The 20,263-nt window shown below is 41.7% G+C and overlaps 1 protein-coding gene across 17 annotated transcripts in view; it reads right to left on the bottom strand.

The window, feature by feature from the left end:
• BICD1 (BICD cargo adaptor 1) overlaps window positions 1–20,263 on the bottom strand; it is a 171,356-nt gene that overhangs the window by 145,705 nt on the left and 5,388 nt on the right. For 2 of the 17 annotated variants that reach the window (XM_069003103.1, XM_069003098.1), the window contains exon 1: window positions 5,441–5,820. The exons of 10 other annotated variants lie outside the window; for them this stretch is intronic. The gene's annotated coding sequence lies outside the window, so the exon portion shown is untranslated. Of the gene's footprint in view, window positions 1–4,535; window positions 4,608–5,440; window positions 5,835–20,263 lie in introns of those variants that run through there. 5 more of the 17 variants (XM_069003102.1, XM_069003099.1, XM_069003101.1 and 2 more) reach the window with 5 other exon arrangements.

The following is a 20,263-nucleotide window of genomic DNA, read 5'->3' as shown; positions in this document are numbered from 1 at the left end:
CAGTGGGACTTGGAACGGCAGGATCTTTACAGTCCCAACCCAAACCATTCTATGATTTCAAGGACAAGAATCATCTCCCAGTTCTGTGCCTGCACAGTGTTTAGACCAGTGAGGTGCTGCTCACGCTCTGGTAGCACCCTGACAATCACCCTAGGTACCATAACCATTAATTTGAAGTACCCAAGCTGGCTGGGGGTAAAATTAGAGGAAACTGAAAAGTTATATTGCACTGAAGGAGTTCAGTGAGAATACGATGCAAGTCTTGCTCTGGTTCATTTCTTCTCAGAACAACAAAAAAATGGCTGCTTAGGAAATTGTGATTCAATTACCATCATTTTTAACTTGGCAGGTTTGATTTGAAACAGATACAGTTCCAAAGAAAAATTATTTTGCATTTTAAGAGCACTGAGACATCTGCTGTTCACAAAGCTGCTCATTAAATAGCTGCCAGAACTTCTTTCAACCCTCAGCCCATCGCTTCTCTTCTGTAAACAGTGATTCTCACCCCCAGAAAAACCACAAAAACAATACAAAACAAACAAACAACACAAACAAAACAAAGAAAACAAAAGAGGATAGCATTGGCACTTTGCTTAATTTTGAAGTACAGGACTCCAGACCTTTCAGATCACCTGGGAGTGATGAAACCATGATGGCATTGGCTCATTTGACACATTTTCTCTTTTTTCTCACCCACCCCTCCCCCCCCCCCCCCCAGCCTAAATCAACTTAGTTGCTCAGAAAGCTCAGATTTGTCCTGATTTAAGATTTGGCATTCCCAAAATTGAATTCTTCTCTCCAAGCAGCCCCAGTTAATATTCATTATTTTAGACCGACATTCAAACACATTATATGAACACACCACCACCCCCATCTTAAAGGGGATTTGGTTAAGCAGTACATTAGTGCCCAAAAAGCTGTTTCCCTCTTAGCTTACTTAATTAACTTGGAGTGATACACTGTCAGTGATATAATTGTGTAGATAAGTACACCACTGTTTTGGGGGGGTTACAGGGTTGGTTTGTTTGTTGTTGGTTTTTTTTTAATTCATTGTGTACCTTTATAAAAGAAACTCTGCAACCTCAGAATTCTCTACAACATACAACCTTTTTACAGTACTATTAAAAAAAAAAACCTAAAAATCCTTATCTGCAGCCATGCAATAACAAAGAATGAAGATATGAATCAGTATTTTTCATGCTGCTCTTTGATAGATTTTACTACAAGATTCATACTATTATATCTCAAAGATATGAAGCAGGGGTTTTTTTGTAATTCATTCTTTTAAAGAGCAATATAAAAATCTTGGAAAATTAGCTATCAAAAAATATATTCATTTTTCCTCAATTTTACAGTATTATCCAGGGAAAATTGTGTAACTGCAGGCAGATGATATACAAGAGATGAAACACAGGGTCAAACATGCTTTTTCATTAAACTTTCACCACCACTTCCTAAAGACTACAGACTGCAGAGACTGTTCCTAATTAACAAAGCACAGGTCTGTCACTATTTGGTATTTTTATGAATAATGTTGGCAGCTCCAAAAGCTCTGAAGAGAAATGAGACATAGTAGAGGATGAGCAAGTCAGAACAAGTCTCTCTATGATTCTTTGTCAGGAAAGAGCAAGCATAATCCTCAGATGTATAGAGAGGAATTAGGAAGCAAGAATGCAATTTTTCTCCCCAAGTAAGGTATTAGCTACACAGATGTAGGATTAACCAAGAGTTCCAATAACTCACTTAAAAAGGACACCAAAAATCAGGAGATGATGCAGAGAATTACAACTCTGTCTCAAGGTTATATGAAAACTCAGCATTGAGGGTAAGGAGCTCACTCTATTTAGGAGATGAAAGCTGATAGATGTTGTAGTCATGTCACCCAGCTAATAAAAAGGAAAGAAGAAAATCACCTCCGGCAGAAATTTAAGTGTCCTTGACGCTTTTTATTCAAGCAAAGAAAAGCATATAAAAAGGAATTTTTCAGCTAGAATTTAAATTTAAAACCAAACACATTGAAATCTGAGATTAGGTACAGAGTTTTTAATCAGAGGGAGTTAACCACAAAAATTAATTGCCAAAAAAAGCAGTCAAGTCTGCCTTTTAATTTCTTCACATCCAGCCTGGATGCCTTTTCAGAAGATGCCCACAAAACAAATGCAAACCATAGGGTTCAGCAAAAAGCTAAAGGAGAGTTATACTCCAGCTCTTACTCCCAAGGTCAGACTACACAAGCCCTAAGCACTTTTTAACCCTTGCACTCCATGAATTTGTTCATCCAGCCCACAGCAAATCTGAATGGTGCAGCTGGAAGTACTTCAGATGGGATTTATCTTCCCCAATATGAAGTCATCTGAAAGTTTGCTGCCCACCCTAAACAAGTCAGTAGCTCCTCACAGCAGAAGCACTTCCATAGGTGACCTCTTGCAGTCCAACTGCCTGTCCATCCCTCTACCTCCATTAGGTAAGGGGGCAGCCCCAAAAGCTATTCAACATTTGGGTGGGAGAAGGTGAGCAAGATTAATAGAAGCTTCCATGACAGGATGTAACACTATTAAAGACAAAAGCATGAATTGGTAACTCATTGCAGTAAGAGCTGTGAAGACTAACACAAAAATTTAAATATCGCTTTACATATGTAAAAATAGCTAGTGAAGGAATGTTTCCTCTTGTAAAACAAACCCATTAATTTATTTGTCATTTAAATAGTCACTGAATACAAGGCAAAGAAATATTTTGGAAAATCTAAACAGCTGTGCATGATGCAGTTTTCCAGAGATTTACTCCAGACACTCAAGAAAGAAAATCTTTGTAATTGGAAATAGAGGATAAAGCCACTACAGAACAAGAAATTAGAGAGACTCAAGTGCCACAGCAGGAAGAAAAGACAGATAGCACACATGCATCAGTGATTATTTGTGATTTAAAACTACGCCAGAAGCACATTTTATATGATCCTTAGAGATCATTTCAAAGGACAGATACAGGGTGTTACAGGTTTGAAGAAGAGCATGCTAGAGGTCTCTCTTTGGTCAGAGGAAGTTAAATGAAGTAAGGTTTGAAACATGAAAATTACAGTTATCCATTAAGCCCAATTCTGTTACCAGTTCTCTGCTTTTGAGGGCACATTTCTGTACCCATGCTCTTTAATTCCAGTCCCTGAATTTTGGGATATAGCTACAATTAAGGAAAAAAAGGGGGAAAAAAACCAAACACAACACAACCAAAACACAACAACCAGGCAATCTCACACACACAATCCACACTTTTCTTTGAGTCCTTGAAAATACATTTGGAGCTTGAAAAGAATGACAAGATGATAAGCTGACACAGAGCAGGCAAACTCTCCTCTCATCTTTTGTAAGGCAGAAAAAAATTCAGACAGTGCAGTAAACAATGCTGAATTACTGTCAAGCCAGAGATTAGAAAAAATTACCTGCTAGCTGGTGTTCAGAAAAACCTTCTACAATCGAAATTAAACCAGTATGAATTCACACTTAATTCATAGCACCCTCTGACATTTAAACCTAAACAATAATTTGGAACAACAATTGCATTTTAGGTTTCTATCAGCAGTTTGATCCATCCAGGCAAGTAGTAAGGACAAGACTAGAATTTCAAGCTTCACTATAGATTCATCTAAAACACAGGTCTAATTAAAGGAAAATAAAACAAAGCCATAACCTGGCAGTATAATTTCTACTAGGAATGCCCTATCTTATCAAGAATTGTTTTAATAAAAAAATATTTGTTAATGTGACTGCAGAAAACCATTATTTTCAGCAAAATTTCCATTTAATCAGAGCCACTAGCACAGAAGTTTGCTGCTCAGTGATGACCCTAAATATTGGTAAGCTTTCTTACAAATGTTTTCCTTCACAGAAATCATAATGAACTTAACAGCCTGTGCTATCCTTAAGGCAAACCTTACATATTTAATAGATACATGTCAGCAGAAACAAAAGGAACAGAAAACTTGAGACCTAAAAACAAGGCTACTTTATGTCTGTAACCAACTTCGTGTTGGAGTGAAAGCTCCTCTGGACTCAGGCCCAGAGGGAAGACAAAGCACAGGGGTTGAATTAAAACCTTTAGATAAGCTGAGATACATGAAGCCACACCAAAGTGAAATAGAAATATAGATTTTTAACTTTTAGTAGAAATATGCTAAGTGCCTTAAACATTAAAAAGCTGCAGCAGAGACCTTAAACACAGTTTTACTGCAGCAGTGTTACCTTCTCACAGAATTCTTTACTTTAGACAAAATATAGATAGAATTATACTATTCACATTTTTTAGATAGGGTGTTCACATAAACAATGAGCTGATAGAAACTGTATATGCAAATCTGTGTGATACCTATGTAACACTTGTATAAGGCTTACAGCTGTTAGAATTAGACCAGGATAGGTTCAGAAAAGAAAACTAGAATCATGTGTTAATCTTCTTGGTCAGTTAACAAATATAATCCACACTTCTGTAAGAAAAAAAATATATATGGAGCATATAGAACATATAGAAGAAGCTGGTTTTACCTGCTGCTGCTGTTGCTGCTTGGCTTTATCATGTAACCCCCTTTGAACTCTGCCTTCAAGAAAGCTGTGAGACTATGAAATAAAGAACTTAGCAGAACAGCAGCCCCCTCTGCTCTCTTACCCTGGTCCAAGAAGGAAGGGTACCCTGTCAAAAGCTCAACAACTCTGCATCCTGAGCTATCAGATAAAATTTCTTTGAAGAGCATCCGTGATGAACTGAAAGCTGCATCCAGCAACTTCTTCAGCCAAGGGGAGGTACACAACACAAAACCCTTAACACTGAACTCAAGTCCTTTGACCAGCTCATCCAGCACCTTACAGAAAACAGAAGCCTCATTTATCAGATTAAGGCAGGAGAATGCAGTAGGGAAAGGAAATGCCATCAAAATACTCAGTTTCATACACTCACCCTTGTAGAGCAGGCTACAAATGTTCACATTCATGTATTGCCTGACACAGAAACATCACTAAATTGTCAGCTAACAAGCAGGAAAGTCAATCTCTCTTTCAATTCTATCACATATCTGACACTTGGTTAGCCCAGGGGATCAACTCAAACTGCAGTCAAAATACCAGCATAGCTTTGTGCTGAAATTACCAAGTCTTCTCTTCCACTGCTACTTTCCTTCCCCTCAGAAAGGAAGATAAAAATTTTGACATTTTAGCATTCTATGCTTAGAATCTTATGGGAGAGCTAACAAGAAAAAAAAAAAACCAAGACTTCGCTAAATACTATTCCCAACTACTTGCCAACAGATAGCAAAGTCACAGAGTTCACCCCTTCCCACACAACCTCAGTAAAAAAGAATTCCAGAAGCTCAGTTACCACCCCAAGATGTATTTCCACAACTGAGCTGCTAAAGATGTAGAACAAAAGCAATAGCATTATTTAAGACCTTACTTACCTAACCAGGGCTGCAAATATTCTGATGTCTTTCAGGAAGCACCAGCAGAAGCAGCACATTTTATACAGTCAAGACAGACACACAGCATAGCAAAGAGAAGGGCTATGCATGACTAGGCAGCTTCCACAGCCAGTATTTCTGACTACACTGGAAACAACACAAAACCAAGTAAATACACACTGATAAAAATACAAAATTTTCTCCCAAGGTAAGCAGGACTCATAGCCCTAAAGAGACTCTCCAGATAACCCAACACAGCTGAACCCCTGCTGCTCTGACACTCTCCCATCTGCAAGCAAAGGCCAGACCCCATTCTCCTTGGGTGCACTCCCTTCTTCTCCAACAGGGAAATAGGTCTTTATAGGACAGGCAGAGTTCAACAACAGAACCTTCTGAAAAGCCCCAAAGAGCCCTCCCCCTCAGACAGCAAAATTTACAGCTCCCTGCATTAGTGTGAACCCATTTTCACCTGCAGCAAGAGCCAGTGCTCAGGAGTGCTGCTCCCTGCCATGGCAGCATCACTTCAGCCTGGGGAGCAAGAAGTGAAGCAGAGGAGCAGAGCAGGCAGCTGGGGACACAGTCTATCTACCTCATCTCTTTACTGCAAACACACCAGGATTGTTTATTTACTTGTTTCAACCTCCCTGAAGCATCAAAAACCTTCAGAATAAGCACAGCAGACCCTGAGCCAAAGCTTAATCACAGCTCCTGTGCTGTCAGCTGGCCCTTATTGAGCTGGCCTAGCCTTCAGGGACACACAGCTGAAGCAGACAGACTGCCTGAAGCTTTCAAACCCAGCTGCTCTGTACTTTGCATAGCACTGGAAACACAGAGATCAAAGCAGTACTTACCAACTTCGGTATGAAAACTAAGGCAGGGAAATAGTTCCTTGAATATTACTCAGGATCAGCCTGTAGGTTTTTAATCAGAATCCCCATGACTTCTCTGTTGTAACCACAGGACATCTCTGCCCCTCGAGACCTACCTCCTTTCCCTTCTCCTTTATAGCCTATTTTATTTTGTAGCTGATCCTGTTGCTAAGCCATGGAAAAAAAAATATATATATCCCCCCTACATATCTCTTTTCCACACAATACACAATATTACTAAAAATTTGTAGCCAAGGACTGGAGACTTTCCTTCTCACATGCTTTTTCCAGAATTGCATTAAAGAGCAATCACCAGTGGGCAATGAGGAAGACCTCCATAGGTAAGGGTCAGTAAGTAAAGGCAGCAATCCCTTATTTTGGTACAACAACAGCAGGAATAATGTGTATGACTGCAGGCTTAGTTATTCCTGTGCTCTCATGGTGGGACTTCAGGGAGAGTGAGACTACCTGGTCTCTTTGAATTGCTGTAAATTCATTCCTGTAAATGCCAAATGTGCAGAAAAACTGGGTCAGCCTGGTTTTCTTCAAACACTGCAAACCAGCCTCTTATCCTGAGGTGCTCTCCCTGGAAAGAATGCTGTCAAAATTTAGCATCTCTTTAGTTACTCCTGCACACAGAAGATGGGGGACCCAGCCCCAACAGCACACAAATGGCTTCACCTCCAGTAAGGCATCCAGCAATGCAGCAGAAGCCACTGCCAGATTTCATACACCCATGTACACAAATTCCCCCATCTCATGGCATGCTTGGCACTAAAACTGTCACCTTACTCAGTACTGAATCCCTGTGAATTCAAAATGAGCTTCTTCGTGCCTGTGTACAGCTCTAATCAAAGATGTTATCACTCACGACTTGTGGGAACGTCTGTGTCATTCATAAATTATGAACCAGACTTCTTTAAGCCATGGTAATTACTACAGGTATGCAGCACAACGCAGAAATGCAATATTTACAGAGCAATGCTTCACTAAAATGTCAATATTACAAAGCCCATAACTGATTAGATTATTCTGGACGAGAACTTCAGATACAAAACAAACCAGCTTTTTTTGATGCTGACAGAGGCAGCACAGTTCACCAGCTGTAAATTATAGCTGTTTTTTTGCTGCCTTCTTGTCCTCTGTTGCATCCATTACAGAGCATGAATACCTGCACATCTCATGAAGACTATCATAGAAAACAGTCTTGCAATGCAGTTCACTTTCATTCACAAGTCTCTAAAAATATTTAAAGACAGGAGAAATATTCTGAAAATGTGTTACATTATTATGGCTGAAACAAAACAAACAAAAACTGTTGCAGAAGATACAAACAATATTTTAATTTGAAATTAATACCTACTGCAACCTTTTCCCCACCCCATATATTTTCAAACCACTTTGTACTGCTATTACAAAGAAGGGAGAAACCCACCTACTCTGAATGACATAGATATGTAGATAAAATTGATACAGCCTGGGAAATAAGGCTTCCACTGGAATTGAAAGGAAATAACACAATTTATTTTGAATTGTTTTAAGCTTAATTTAACTGTTTCAGTCAGTTACAGATGCAAGTTTAACTTCTAAATTACGGCCAAAGTTATTGTGACCACAAATACAACAGTGATTACGCAAAGAGTAAGATTTGTACATTTGTTTGAGATGCCATCTCATTCCAGTTCCTGCTGACATTTATATACTTCCATAAATCAATGTGCATAGAGACAGAGAGGACAGGGGAGCTGCTGTTTGTTCACTGTTGTTTATTGAGGGAAGGAGAACCAACACTGTCTGTTTTCTCTCTTGGTAGTTGTGGTTCACAGCCCTCACAGAACAACTCGATTTACAGCCATGGCATTACAGCCTGTGTATCCCAGGGGGAAGCATGTACATTTTAGGGATCCTGTTGTTCCATGAGTATCTATCTGCCCTCTTAATGCTGTTTGTTCCTGTGGGATAGGAGGCCTGCATACGCCCAAGTTTCATATTTAGATTACACTTCTTAGTGCATAAAGAGGAAAAAGAACACACCCAGCATTCTTCATCAAAGATATGGTTAAACAAACCTTTAACAATGAGTTCATAAGAACAAAACCAATGAATTTACTGTGTTTATCTAACACCACCATCCCAACTCCAGCTAGTTCAGGAGGTCTTCCACAGGTATTAAAAGTTAATTCTGCTGGGGACAATCCAGTGTGCAGCCTTGTCTGGTGAGATGCTCCTTTTATAAATCTGACCTCTTGTTCTACATTCCTTTATTTCCCCTTTACGGATGTGATCAGGGAATTCAAGCAGAGCAGCAAATATCTTCCATGGATTTCACATGTAAACAGTGAGTTTTGAAGCCACTTTTAAGAACTCCTTTATTTAGACTCAGATTCACACTGTAGCTGAAGGGGAAAGGACTTCTGGAGGTCATCTGCAGTTCAGCATGGAAGGTGAGCTGAGCCCAGAGCACCAATTTAGGCCTAGCTATCCAGGGCAAACAAGGAGCAACTTTTACCCTGTTTCCTATGGAGTAACTTGAAATATCCTGATGGCAAATTCTGACCAAATTTGACTGAAGGATATCGATTACAAAGGTGATTAATCTCTCCTACCAACTCTGTAAAAACAGACAGCAGAGGGTAGCTACCTTGATATTAATTTTACCCAAAAAAAAGCAGCAGAATATTGATTTTCCTTTTCAAAAAGCAATATGCAATAATTTCATAAAAGCAACACAAAAACCAAACTACAAACCACACTGCCAGGATTCATTTTTGACTCAGAAGGCAGGGCACTGTGCACTGAGTCACCAGTGCTTCCAGTCTGCTGCCAAGTCCTCCCATCAAAACACCTTACAGTTCTGGGAATGCCATAATGAAGTCACTGTCAAGAGTTGTGTGACTTGACACTATGAAGAACCAAGTTCTTTGCCAGCATAATTCTGTTGATTTCAGGAGAGGTGCTGCAGCAGAGAATTCAGATCATAACTCACAGTGCTGTCACGGAGTCCAATATTTTTATTAAAAAAAAAAACCTGAAAAAATATTCACTGTAACTGGCTCTGCATACCTTGCATTCTGGATTAGCACCAGTGCTTTTGGCTGCAGGCCACGACATGATCTTTATAAAAATAAACTGGCCGCCAGAAGAGATTTTGGGCATGAATATGTTAAAACACAAAATTCTAGTGTAATTACTATGGTTACCAGAGTAGAAATAGAACATGGATTGAAAAGAACAGTTCAGGGACGAATACACTCCTCGTTAGATACAACCTACCAAGGATAGTTGCATTCTTGCATTGCTTACTGGGAGCCCACTACTCTAAACCCCTGAATCACGATGTGACATTCTCAGTCAGTCATCTTCACCATCATGGCACCAGCTGTCAGCTTCCTGAAAATGTCAGGTTTGTGCTCATTGCAGGAAGAAGGTTCTTACTAGTCTTAGTAAAAAAATTGGAGGAATCACGTACACCTTGGATACCTAAATTTAAATTTCAGAGTCATTACCATCTTTTTTGGCAGACATCTGGCAAAGGATAAAAAAGAGATTTGTGGAAGAAGTCTCTGAAGGCCTCTATAGTTCAGCTTCCTTGACATCTGGGGAAGAAGATGGACAGGAGGAGCCTTCAGACCTCGATGAGCCATGTGGACAGGAGGGCCCATGTCACGCTGTTCCTGGCACTGTGCTCCCACCACTCAGAAGCCCATCTCCATGGCCAGATGCCACCCTGCTGCCAAGGGGACGAGGAACAGCTGTTGAAGGACTGTGATGTGACAAAGCAACCAAATGCTTTATCCCACCTTTTACCCCAGGGTTCAGATCCACCACCATCTCATACACCACATCTGGAAACAAGAGCCTACTTCTTGCAGCTGCAGCAGCTGGATCGCCCTGATCCAGCACAGCACAGCTGATTCTGTATGTGCCATACATGAACTGGGTGAAGAGCAACCAGGAGATCAGTAGCTTGCTCTGCTTCTTTTCACCTGATTAAAAATCTGGACAGTTGAAACCCACTTTTAGTGAAGAGTCTTTAATCAAACAGGGGTCCATTGCATAAGAGCTTGATGTTACAACAAAAGATGCACAAACCAGTGAACCATCCAACAATTTTGTTTTGGGATTTTCCACCACTGCCTACACAAACAGAGCTAAAGGTTTGTGACAGCTGCTTGTGTTTCGATTATCTCTTTCAGGATCTCAAAGTTCAAAACCACATTCTAGAGAAGCAACTGGCAGAAGGAAATTATTTCTAACAGCCCATCCACAGAAGAGGCCCCATTTTATTATTAATTACTCATATTGCCATAGAACCTAATTGTGCCAGCCAAGAATAGAGGCTCACTGTGTTCATTCAGTACAAACAGGAGGGCAAGGGCAGGCCTTGCCCCACAGAGCTCACCCTCCACAAGCTCCTGGTCCAAGCTCCACGTTAACCATTGCCAGCTCTGCAAGAAGCCTCATCTAGTGCTCAACACACCCCGTGAGATTTCAGCTGGCGTGAATTCCCAAAGAACTGCAAAAGTCATGCTTCACAGATTTAAATGAAGATTTCCCACGTATTCCCATTGTAAAGGTCATCCCACATGCTGGATCTCACTACAGTAAAGCCTGTCATTTAACTTTTCCCCATGCAGCAATAGGAACAAGCGTTACTTTGCGGGGTGAGGCTGCTCAGAGACCGCAGGCAAGGAGAGGTGAGATGCATTCCTTGCAGGGAGAGGCAGCTGGAATTTGGTTTCCCCAACCAGCACTGAACAACTAAGTGTATGGAAAGAGCAAATGAAAAATTAAGCATTTCAACCAGCTGCAGGGATTAGTAAATGCTGATGTGAAAATCTCAGTCCCAGCAGAGAAGAGTTGTGGTTCAGGAAGAGATAAGCGGGAAGGAGTAGGAAGATTGTTAGAAATAGTGGAATGGCAGCCAAGAGCAGTCAGTTTCCAAAGGGGGAAAGAGCAAAGCAGAAAGGGCAGCTCGGGGTGAGAGATGGGGACATATTCCGGGATCCCAGGTACTTTCCATGTGCTCTAGATCACCAGAGTATGTGGGAGCGGGACCACAAAGGGACAGTACAGCCCAAGGAGATAGGATGCTCTGATTAGCTGCTGATGGTCTCTAATGACAAGAGAGAATGCCACTGAAAAACTGCCAAACCATGAACTGAGAAACCAAAGAGTTTTATCTGAGTTTTTCATCCCCATTTTTCCTTTAGTTTTGATGGTGATAAAGTAGCAAAACTACCAGCAACACCATTCCTAAATGGCCTTACTGGTCACCCTGGCACCAGTGGGAGACACTGCCAGTGCACACCCTGGTCAGTGAGCACAGGGCAGTTGATTGCTTTGGCTTTCTGGTTGACCAGCTTTTTTAAATGGAAGGATTTGGAAGATAAATGATTGGACTAGATCTGAGAAAAATCCATGTTTTCCTTATGATTTAGCCACAGACTTCCTTTGAAATTATGGCTGAACAGCCTATCCTGCCGCAGCTTCTGGACCTCTGTTACTTATCTGTAAATTCCCCTTATTATTCCTTAATAGCAAATCCCTGACAAATTCCAATTTCCACGGTAAAATCTCTAATCTTCTATTTATATGCCTGCAACTCATTGTGCCAGGCATTGCAGAATCCCCAGGTGTTACTGTCATGCAAAAAACAATTTATCCCACCCTGCTGAGACTCAGTGTGCCAAACTGCAGCTCACAGAACGAGCAGCATTCTGAATTTTCGGGCTGTTTCCGCTTTCCCGGAGTGCAGTCTGTGCTGTCACAGGCTAACAAAGAACTAGACCTACTTTTAAAAACTACACCTGCCTTAAGTTGATGTTTCCATGACTCTGTATACAACTGACACCTTTCAGACACACACCAGTAGTGGTTAATTATTCCAGTGGATTTTATTTCACCAGAGCCCCTTTCCACTAGAGACCCCAACTAATGTCAGTGCCCCTGGAGGCTGGATGTGATACCCATCCCTCTGGCAGCAGCCAAGGTCATGCTGACTCACTGCCTCTGGCTTTTCCCTGCATCCATCCAGTGCCAGTGCTCTGGTAAGAGCTTGACTATTCATCACACTGCCACTTGCAAAGCTGCGATTCCTTTCTCCACAGACAGCACAAACCATTGGACTGCAGGTCCTAAAAATGTTGCTTATCAGATTTTGGATGCCTTTTCAAGGGGTAGATTACTTTCTGCTACAAAAATAACTGATGGTAGAAGAATCTCTGCTACAGGGTTTTGGGGCAGAATTCAGGACCCCCTTTCCCAAACCCACTTCTTCAGACTGGAATATTTAACAAGCACATCCTTGAGTAATGGCAGCAAAGCAGCAGCTCTCAGTACCCAGCCCAGCATCAGCTGGGGGTGCCTAATTCAAGCTCTCACTGCTTAAAAAACCAGGGGCCACATTTCAAGAAGCATCTTTCAAATGAGAGACCTTTATAGAACAAAAAGTGAGCACAGCATGGTCTTCACCTGAAACTCTTCCTGTTATACCCAGGGAAAGGGTTCTTTATATCCAAACAAGGCTCATTTTAGGTTTAAGTGTCTTCCCATCAGTCTAATCTGCTACAAAAGCAAATCCAACAACCATAGAAACACAGGCATGACTCTGAGTGTCTCTAACATCAGCCCAGGGAGCAGTGAGTAAAGTACTTTTCAAACACAAGTGTTGGAACTATAATCAAGGTATCACTGCATTTTCTGTTCTTGAATAAATATCTCTCCACAAGCAAGTAGACAGAAAATACTTTAAATTACAAATCATGATGCAGTATTAAATAACTACAGAAAAAATATTTAAAGCCAGGAGCCTATGTGTGTATCACAAACAATCACTTAGGTATGTGATCTGTAATTTCAAAGTATGGGGGCAAAGAGAAGCAATATGGGTTTCAATGCAAGTTGTTCAGCCTGCTTGATAAAGCAAACCCAATGTTTTCCAATGCAAATAAAATACAGACTTTGGGGACAAATTTCCAGGTATCTAAATTTGATAATTCAGTTCCGTGACTTTAACATGGATTTTATTTTGGGAATAGAAAGCATCTCAGAATCTACAGCATCCTTGTAACACTAAATTCAGCACATTTGGAAAAAATGTTGTCCCTCAACTGTGTTGTTCCAGATTTGCTACTATTTTCACACAGCTGATCTTATGGCATCTTAAGGGAAAGTTTTGTTGTTATCTGTTGCTGTTGCACACAGGGACAGTGAAAACTGACATAGATTCAGGTCAGAGAAGTATGGTCAAAGCCGCCCTTTTAATGCCAAAACCCCATCTTTTTATAGCATGGATCGCAAAAGAGAAATTACATGATTGGCCCATCAGTCAACCACCTACCAAGGTGGTAGGCTAAGAGGTATAACCACTCATTTCAAAATATTATTCTCAGTAAACCAAAACATTCCACTATGCTCTCACAACAGCCCTGCAGGTGTGAGACAGAGTTCATTTACAGAACCATCTTCCACTGGTTCTCAGCTGAAGCATGAGAAAGGAAAACTTCACAAAATGCTTCAGCAGCTGGAAAATTCCTCTGCTCCTGCTTTTCAGCATCCACAATTATCAGATGGCAACCATTAGCCCTTATCTGTCAGAGAAATAAAAAGCTTACCTAATGCCCAAGAAATGGAAATTACCTAATGCCCAAAGTAATGTACTCCTAACCATGCCATGAGACTCCATCTCCCTTACTGGTACACACAGACACTCATATTCCATCTAAATTCTGTTTCTCTTCTCTAATGTTATGTATCATACACTTTATTTCACAGAGGAGTCCTTGGTACCATATCCTTAGAATTTACTTTAAAAATTGTCACCAAGGGCCCAGATTTATGACTAAGATTTTATGGATTAGTAATTGATCTAGTGCACATTTTTAGCTTACTGCAGATGGAAGATCCATGTCAGCTGAAAACTCTTTCCTTCAGATATCTGCTGTGTTCTGTGTTTGGTTGTGGGGTTTTTTTCACCTTGCTCTTACACATTTGGGGCTGGTCAAGCGCACGCACATGAGCAGTCACAGCAGCTCAGCAGAGTTAGGACAGCTCATTAAACTGCAAGAACAAGATCACATGCTTGAGACACAATAATTATAATTATGCCAGTTCTTCCTACTTTGGTGCGAAGAAATCTGAATTCTCAGTTTGCAACGCATTTTATCACTTGCATCTTGGTGACAGTGCTGGTTGCCAGTGGGTGGTAGGCAGAGATTCAACAATAAATCATTGCCTCCTTTTATCTTGGACTTACCCATGGAGGCAGGACTTCAGCATTGGTCTTCAAGTCATACCTGCTACAGATGACCCTAAGGGACAACCCTGAATAGAGGATATTTTGTTAGAGATAGCATTCTTCACATGGGATGCTTAAATGTTTCCTGCTTGTAGGTGGGAATTACAAGCAATTATCAAAGAAAGAAAGGACAGTGCAAATGTTGTCCTCAAGTAACCTCAGGTGAGTTCTGCATGTTTGTCATTTCTGTGCAGTCACATGGAATTACCCAGACCCGTGCAACCTTTTCACGCTTTGTAAAAACTCTATGAGGTATTCAGGGTATGAGAAAAACTTTTCCTACTCACCTAAAAAAAAAAGCCCCCCAAGTTGTCTTTATTAATAGTATTTGTTATAGGAACTACAAGCTACCGAGAGCACATTTTTAATAGAAGGAATCATAGGTTCAGGTTGGACAATACAGCTGTTAAATATCTTGGCTTAGCCATCAAATTGAGAACCAGAAGCTGTGACTACACAGACACTTTAGCCCAGCTGTGAACTCTCCATCTGCCTCCAGACCAAATGCTCCAGTTCTCTTAACACTCAAATGCTAAAAGGTGGAGAGTTCTATCTTCTGGGCAGGGCCAGGCTTCAGTGCAGTTTGGCATCCTGCACCTTGCCTTGTGGGTGTGAGTAGACAATACTCCAGTCCTGAGAAGACAAAATCCAAATCGTGCTGTGTTCATGTTTGGCCAACAGCCAAGCTTTTATAAATTAATTATTTCATCAAGCCACCTGTTCCCTTTGCCTGACCCAAATTCCTATCTTTATCCTTACAAGCTTGCTTTTCTGTCTTTCTTTCTGAGCTTTACAACTACTAGGAGCTGGGTTTCCCCCTCTAAGCATCCAAAACAGAAGTTAAAACTGCAGCTGTTAGCAGCTTCCAGCTTCCCTCCGTGGGAATTCGCCATTAGCCAGTGATGACAAACAGCACTTTGCAGTTCATTCTCTCTACGCTGACATTTAAACCCATCCAGAGTGACTCAGGCACCCGAGGAAAGCCTGTTCGGTGCCGACGGACTTCTCAGAGTGCATATCAAACGCACGGCATTGCCCCCCTACCCGTGTGCCACCTGTGAGCTCTGAGAGATCACAGGACTAAAAAACAAACAAACACAGACCAAAAAAAAAAAACCCAACCCGCCAGGAAGGGAAGATGAAGTTTATAAAATTTAGCTGGAATGTGCCCGGAGGTGATTGACTGAAGTGAAAGGTCACTAACTCTGGTAACTGAGGATGTCTTTCATGCTTCTTGGCTAAGCACAATTGTCTCTATCACTGCTAGAGAACTACTTGCTGTGTAGATGGGTTGAAGACAGTGCAGAGGAAAGTTAGGTGTGATTCAGGGGAGCAAGGGTGATGGAGAAGGTATGGCAGGACCGTGTGGATAATGGGCCCCATTCCCAGTGCTGATGAAAAAAAGAGTGCATTATATAAACTCACTGGGCACCTGTTGTCTTGTCTGGGCTTAAATATGTAACTCCAGAAACCATACTCTCTCTATATATATGTTGGGTTTTTTAAGGGAGAAAACCCTGTTTTAAAAAAGGGTGGTGGGTTTCCTAAAGCCTTATGGAAAGGTGTCTTCCTCCTATGCATCCACACAGCCAACCCGATTTCAAAGCTGCCCAAAAAGTGATCTTTTCAAGGATGATTTTAATGGTGAGGCTGCTACAAAGCAGAGGGGACAAATTCTTGGTTGTTTCATTTTCAGGCTATGCTAAAACAACATTTCAAAGTATTTCTAGGAATCCCTCATGTCCTTACAATATCTGAGCATAGTATGGAAGGTCTAGTCTGCCAAAAATGGTCAGATTTCTTACATTCACACAATGACCAAAAGGCTCTTTAATATGAAAAATTCAGTTCCACATCTCAGAGAGCAGCAAATCAACACTGAGTAAGATATAGGGCAAAGATTTAAAAAAAAATTAGAAGTACGTGAACCATCATGAACAGGAGACAAACACTGTACAAGAATGAGAATGAGGCTGCAGACAGAGAGGGAGGAACCCCAAGAGAGATGAAGAAAATAGGATTGGACGCATTTCAGTCTTAGTGAAAGCCTTTTGGTGTCTCATAGGTCTGTCCCAAAACCAGAGATTTAGGACAGTGGCCTGCTTCTTCTTTTAACTACCAAGTTAATTAAACTTTGACAGTGAAAGAAATTCAGAAACATAATCTCAAAATTATTTTTAATACTACCCTCTGCAGAGAAGTAGAGAACCCAATAAAAACACTAATCTGCAACCTAGCTTAATTTCTACCTGCCTAGTTCAGCTTTAAGCACCTGCCCTTGCTCAGGCACATTTTTCACCTTCTGACTAGTCCCAGCTACTTCCATCTGTAGTTGGTCTGTACTCACAGACTGCATTCACAGTACAGTACAAAAAATTGCTGGTTTCTCCTCATAATCATCTGCTGTGAGTGATGCAAGTGATAAAGGGACAAAGGGCACATTCATGTCTCTACATGCTATATCAATTCCTCTAAATAAGGAAAATACTCTCTCTCCTCCCACATGAAATGAGTGTTGTTGAATTCTCAAGGAAACAAAGAAAGAAGAGGGTTATGAAAGTCACACAACAGATGTAAGATAGTTCAGCAGAAATGAATGTATGCTTTTCAGTCTCTACCATTATAAATTAAAATCATCCCTCCCAAAACAAAAAGTACAGTACAGAATTGTACTGAATTAAACATTACCCCCTCAGCTACGAGACAAAGATGGAAGGGAAATCCATAACAGAGGCAAAGCCCTACAAAATAGCAGAGACCTGAGGGAAGCCAGAGCAAGAGGTGAGTCGGATTTTACTCCCATTGTCCATATGGAGAAAACACCAATGCAAATACATAAGAGAGAACAAGGTACTGAAGAAAAAACACATTCAATCTCAAGAAGAAAGCTCTTCCTCTAGAAGATACAGCCTCAATACAGCCAGGAAAACACAGAATCTTGCATGTATTTTCTGCCAGCTGCCAATTGCATAAGGTATACAAAAGTTGCCCAGGTGCAAATTTACTCTGACTTTGAGAATGCTCCTCATTTTACCATTATGAATGTTCACAAATTACTGTTTTATGCCAAATCTTATTTTCTCCACCATTGTTTTGTCCCTCTTGCACTTTCAATAAAGCCAGGTGTTCACCCTGAATGCTGATGTGCACACAGACTGCACACACACACCCTGAGAAAGAAAATCCACTAGGCAACACAGAAGGGAAGGAAAAGTATTTCACCTAAAGGAAGGTGAAAAGATGGTAGCAAATTATTTCTCTTCTAATCCACTACAAAAGGCCTAATTCCAAACAGATGGGGACCTTCAGATTAAAATCTCTCCTGTGACCCCTAATTTTACATTCATAAGCCTTACACAGGAAGTAGTTCACAATAAAAATGCCTGGCTTGCCCAGTAACACCTCAATCAGTCATATTAGATTTGGTACTAATCCAATATTTCCTAGAAAATCTATGGAAAATTTACTTTTCCATGACATAAAATCCAGTTGTAACTTCCATTTATCTCTGAGGAGTTCAACCCAGATGACTGATTCAATCAGAATCGCTCAGATTAGAAAGGGATTTATTTGATGAAAGAGCAAAATGAAGAAAATAATTTTAACTATTGGGAGGAAACAAATTGAAGTGTGTTTAGATTTATTTTGTGAGTTTGTGAGCCCCCAGTGTTGAAAGCTGACCATCCCTGCTTAAGGGCTGACTATTATAGGAGGACTAATATTGCATGTTCATCTGTACTGGCTCCTAAGGATACAACACAGTTACTGAGAGCAACTGGGAATACAGGTCCCTGGAAAAAAAACCCAAAAGGTTCATCTACATTTATCTTTGCATGCTGCCAAAGCTTCAACAATACTCCTAATTTCCCCCTAACATGATTCCAGCTGCTTATGTTTTCTGTAGGCTAATGCACAGGATTCATTTCCTCTTGGAGGAAGCAATCCTGATGTAATTTGATGAGCATCTCTCTTAACATCAATACCCGCTTCAGCAGTTCATCCTGTCCCCCTCTTCCCTCTGCATTCACTCCTCTCCTCGTGCTGACTTTTAGGCAAAGGTAAAACAGTTCACTGGGAGGTACTGTGAATCAGATAATGAAACCAATCTGGGTTACAGACCCCTCCTCGGTTATTTTTAACTGAGGTTAGTTTTCCACCCTGCTGTGACAGTATGAACAGTTGCACAGCTGAGAGCCAGAACAGGGGCAGGGATGGCAGAGAGAGATGGAGGAGTGTCTTGCTGAGAGATGAGCACATCAAACTCCACCCTTAGTAACCCCAGGTCACTGCAGACTTAATGACCAGCAAGAGAAAATGAAATTCAAGCACGAAGTGAGGCTCAGTCACTGTTTCCAGGCAGGACATTACTGTGCATAGGGTAACTCACCCTGTAACAACCTGCCACTGGAATTTAACTAGGCACAGTGGGAACCCTTGAGAGACTTTACACTGCTCAAGGTCCCTTGCTGTCTGCCCCCTTCCTCCCCTAGTGCAACCTCCTCTCACAGCAGGATCAGCTCTGCACTCAGACCAGGTTCCTGAGGGCTGTATCCAGTTGGGGCTCGAAAACTTCCAGGGAAAGAGACTGCATAACCTCTCTGGTCAACCTGTGGGACTGCCTGTGCTCAGGGGGAAACAGATCTACCTTACATTCAGTCTGAACCTCTATAGTTTCAATTTATGTCAGTTATCTCTTGTCTTCCCACCCTTCACAGAATCACTGAATGGCTGCAGGTGGCAGGGACCACTGGAGGTCAGCTAGTCCAACCTCCCTTCCTCCAGGGAAGGAGATTCCACAACCACTCCGGGCAACCTCTTCCAGTCCTCAGTCACCTGCACAGTAAAGAAGTTCTTCCTCATGTTAAGGCAGAACCTGCTTGTAATGGGCAACAACTTCTGCCCTTTGCCTCTTGTCCTATTGCTTAGCACCACCAGGAAGAGCCTGGTCCACCCTCTTGACATCCTCCCTGTAGATACTATCGACACTGATGAGGTCCCCTCTCATTTGTCTCTTCTCAAGGCTGAAAAGACCCAGCTCCCTCAGCCTGTCCTTGTAAGAGAGATGCTCCTGTCCCTTCATCTTTGTCACCCTCCACTAGACCCGCTCCAGGAGCTCTGTGTCTCTCTTGTACTGGGGAGCCCAGAGCTGGACACAGCACTCCAGATGTGCCTCACCAGGGCTGAGTAGAGGGGCAGGATCACATCCCTCAACCTGCTGGCAATGCTCTTCCTAATGCCCCCCAGGATACTGCTGGCCTTTTTGGCCACAAGGACACTTTTTTGGCTCATGGACAGTTTGTTGTCCGGCAGGACCCCCAGGTCCTTCTCTACAGAGCTGCTTCCCAGCAGGCCAGCACCCAGCCAGGTGCATGAGAGACATGATCCTTCACTTGCCTTTTCTGAATTTCAGAAGGTTCTTCTGTGCCCATCTTTCCCATCTCTGTCGAGGTCCTTCTAAAGGGCTCACAGCATTCTGGGGTATTGGCCACTCCTCCCAGCTTTGTGTCAGCAGGGAACTTGCTGAGGAGGCATCTGCCCTTCATCCAAGCCACTGATGAATGAGTTAAACAATACTGGGCCCAGTACCGACCCTCGGGGGATACCACTAGTGACAGGCCTCCAACTAGAGGTAGAGGGCACTGCTGCAAAAAGCCT

This window comes from Aphelocoma coerulescens, chromosome 1A (assembly GCF_041296385.1).
Source record: "Aphelocoma coerulescens isolate FSJ_1873_10779 chromosome 1A, UR_Acoe_1.0, whole genome shotgun sequence".
In the NCBI taxonomy this organism is placed as follows: domain Eukaryota; kingdom Metazoa; phylum Chordata; class Aves; order Passeriformes; family Corvidae; genus Aphelocoma; species Aphelocoma coerulescens.
The sequence above is the reverse complement of the archived record's forward strand: the minus strand, read 5'-3'. Positions and strand labels throughout refer to the sequence as shown.